A 4131-nucleotide genomic window follows, 5' to 3' on the forward strand; every position below is an offset into this window, starting at 1 on the left:
GAACTCGACAAATTGCTATCTTCCGTAGACGACAGTCACCATGATCGTATTTGAACGTACGTAGATCATATGTGTGCTCAACCACAGGGCACTATGAGATTTTTGGAAGTGAAATCCGCTGACGAGTGTACACATTCACAAGTTCCCACTCGCAATTGTACCCAATATAAACAACCCAATCTACATTTGCGCCAGCCCAGGCCTTACCCTGAAGCGATGGCATCTTGACATCACACGTACCGTTATCAAGCGGCATCAACTTGCACAAGGCGAGGCCTCCGTCGTCCGCGCCCATGTGAACAGGCTTATAGCAAAGAAGATAAGGGAGATCAAACCGCTCCTGGACCCTTGGGTTCCTTGTAATGATGTTATTAGTTGAGTCGAGAATGGTCTTGAACGAACCTGCCATGCTAGCCGAGGTGATGACGTCGCACCGATCAATGAGTTCCCCCACCATGTCATCTTTCAGATTGGGGCAAGAATAACGGGGTCGTTTCCGGCTTGTTCCCTCCATGGAGAAGACGATCGAACAATGGCAGAAGAAGGGGTGAAGGAAAATGGAGGAGGGAGGAAGAGCATGAGACAGCAGTTCCAAATCAGGAGGGAAAGGCGAAGAGTCAATGGACGGTTGCCAGTTTGCCATGGTACATGAAGAGGCACCCCGGCCTACACGTCCTTTCAGAAATTGTACAAAAGGACTCGCCGTTGTCTCACTAACATGTTGGAACAGGACCACATGTCAACGAAACATGGCGTGTAATTTCTCGTGCAAAATGTGATCTGGCCGCGTTGGCCTGAGGTGCCGCATTAGTTATCGACCTTTGTTTTTTAATGGCATGCCGTTCAGTTTTGAAGCACGACTAACTGGTGCTGTTTGCAGAGAAAATATAAACTACTCTACCACTACTCCACCTCTAGTACTAGTAGTATAAAAAAGATATATAGGCTGGAGCTTCAGAGCTTTCTTGCTAAGGGCTGCCCACTTGCTTCTCACACTATCACCCTCTCTCCAGATCTAAAAAATACGGCCTCTCTCTCCCTCCTCACAGGTGGTCACAGATCCGCCGGGGAAGAAAAGGACGTGCAGTGTTGATGCACTCGTCGTCGGCGAGCGAGGTCACGCACTAACGACAAGGCCGTCCTCTTAGACCTAGCGCCCGCGCGGGATGGCCTCCGTCCACAAGCTCGCTGCCGTAGTGCGTGCGGAGGACGACGACCACGAGCGAAGCCACTTCCCGCCGACCCTCAGGTATGCTACCTCTTTTTGAACCATACCCTTGTTCTATTGCCCCATCTGCCACGTCGCTGCATGTGGATCTTTTTCCACTCCACCATCTTCCCAATTTCCTATCCTCTGCTCTGCTGGTCACGCAGACGAAAACCTTAATTTGCACTATTAAAGGAAACCCTACTTCATGCAGACTAATCCATGTCTGGGTTGAATAAGGAAAGGAAGGGAGACTGTACTGTCCAAGAGAGTAGGCACCGAACCCGCATTTAGGTTGAAAAGGGGAAAATCAGTAGATAAGGAACGAGTCTCGTGTCTCTTGGTTGAAGAAGGGTAGAAAGGCATGACAACGCAATAGAGAATGACGAGGTCGATCGGTTTGTTGTCCTCACATAGGAAAAAGGTGGCTAAAGAGAACAAAAATGGGACGTAATCCACATATGCTGCCTGGATATTTGTTGCTCTGGGCAACCATACCTCCCTCACCACTTTATGCGTCCGTGGAGGTACATCGTACTGGTGCGCCCACTGTCTGAATGGGTCTCCCATGCTCTTATTCCCACCTTTTGCTGTTAGTATAACGCTAGTAGTAAAGTCAACCAATGCTACTGCTAAAGTGATGCCACATTTAACTAATGTCGCACTCAGTCTAATGCCATCGATAAATTTAAGCAATGCCATTTAATGTCTCTGGATTATTTCAGGGTTAGTTGTTGATTGTGGATGTATTAAAGATTTTTTAGCTAAGGCATTCTAATGTTGTTGCACAGTCAGTATACCAATGATGAAACTTGTTACTACCTCCAGATTTTTCCACTGTTAATGCTTATAGATTACATACCTCACTTTCATGAGATAAGTCAATTTTTTTGTACAGTGTCACCAAAATGCCAAGGCGCCGATGTCATTTTATTTTGGTTAAACTGCACAAAAAATTATGAAGTCAAGAGGAAAGGTCAAGAGTGGGCACCTCCTCCTTTGGCTATTGTATTGATTCGTTCGATCAAGTTTTTATGTTTGATCGATTATCAAGATTGGGATAGCAAGTTTTCATGTCCACTCGAGTTCGAAATGATATTTACCTTGAAGGTACATGGTTTGCAATTTTTTAATATTGTCATTAGTTAATAATGCTAGTTACCTTTAGACTTTTGTATTTGGTTTAATGCTCTTGCACATCTAGTATACCAATGCTGAAACTTGTTACCTTTACATTTTGCATTGTTAATTCTTATAGAAATCTTCCAGTGCTAGAGCTTATGGAAATCTGTTCAGTTAAACCATTGTACTGTACCCTGTAATAAAATAACGACTCTACTGTTGCACTAGCCACTGGATTAGTGTATATTTGTACTATTCGAATGGTGTTGCATTAGCGTATGGACATATATAAAGTGTGGCAAGCTTTCCCAGATATGTGCTCAAGAAAACTACTACTCGTTTTTCTAAATACTGGACGTTTGGGTACTTTAAATTGAACTGCGAAAACGTCTTATATTAAGGAACAAAGGGTGTAGAGTTCACTCAAATTATCCCGGTAAAGCTAGTCACACCTTTATTAAAATTAATGTTAATTATGTTATCGGAGGAGGTCTGTATGTTTGTCTCTAATGCCTGTCGACTACATATCTGACATCATGATGTAATGTTAAGTCATTTCCTTTTGTACAGTGTCACTGAATTGTCAAGGAGGTGATGTCATTTTATTTTAGTTGAACTGCACAAAATATGCTTAAAAGAAGAGGAAAGGTTGGGAATTGATCATTCTTTCAGAAAGAACTATATACGCCTTTCTGACATCAGCTGATGTTGCCTTATTTATTCCTTCAAACAGGTGGTTAGAAATAGTCTTGCTACCTTTTCCCATTAAGAAATTGGAATGCTTATATTTGTGAGTCTATGCTTCAACTAGTGCCACTTCTATAGTAATCACACTTTCAATATCTATGCAAACAGGGATGCTCGATTTTAGTGGAACTGCACAAAAAGTCCAACTGGTTCAACATTAGGAGCATGTTTTGTTCCAAACCTTTATATCCAATTGGTGGCACTATGAGCTGTTCATTACGAAGGTACATGGTTTGCTACTATCTTGCTACTCCTTTTGTACTGTCATTAGATAGTAATACTAGTGGTTTGCATGTGAATTTATTGGCAGGGTGGACCTACATTGGAGGTGCAGGACATGATTCAATGATTGGATGCTCAATTTCGGTTGTATCGATTTCACCTCTTCCATCATTGCGAACATGGATATCCTTGGTCTGATGAAGAATAGGCGCTATATTTCTGCTCTGAACCAGCAAATCAATTCAGTATGAAATTGTCCAGGGAAAAACATGACTGTATCAAATTGTCCAGTGCAAAACATGACAGATGCTAAGCAGAAGAGACATGTTTAAACCGAAAATACAAGGTGGGGTATATGTTTACTAGCTGCTTGATATTTGTGCAGACAGAGATGTCTGCCCGTTGCTATTTGGCAAACACACAAAGTGACCGCAATTTTGGTTGAACTGCACAAGAGAATAGTATAGTCACTACATGCAGTGCCATTTGAAAATAGACACAGAAAGATTGGATAGTCACTTCATGGACTGCAGAAAAGTAGTATTGTACTATTTATTGGCCAACACTAGGTGCTTCACTGCTTTAGTGTTATTATACAATGGGCATCATTTTGCCTAAGTTGAAGTTTGTATTCCGAAAATAGTCTCGACGTGTGATCGAGAGAAGACCAAATCATATTGCAGTGGATGTTCCTCCATCATATGTGGTTCATTCTCATGGTTCCAGCTGTTGGTGAAACCACTTACGTTTGCAAGAGGAATTGTAGACTTCACAAACAAATTTGTCTTTCAGTCTGTACTGAATGTTGGCCAAGAGAAGCATCCATGTTAGTA

This window comes from Triticum urartu, chromosome 3 (genome assembly GCF_003073215.2).
Source record: "Triticum urartu cultivar G1812 chromosome 3, Tu2.1, whole genome shotgun sequence".
NCBI classification, from domain to species: domain Eukaryota; kingdom Viridiplantae; phylum Streptophyta; class Magnoliopsida; order Poales; family Poaceae; genus Triticum; species Triticum urartu.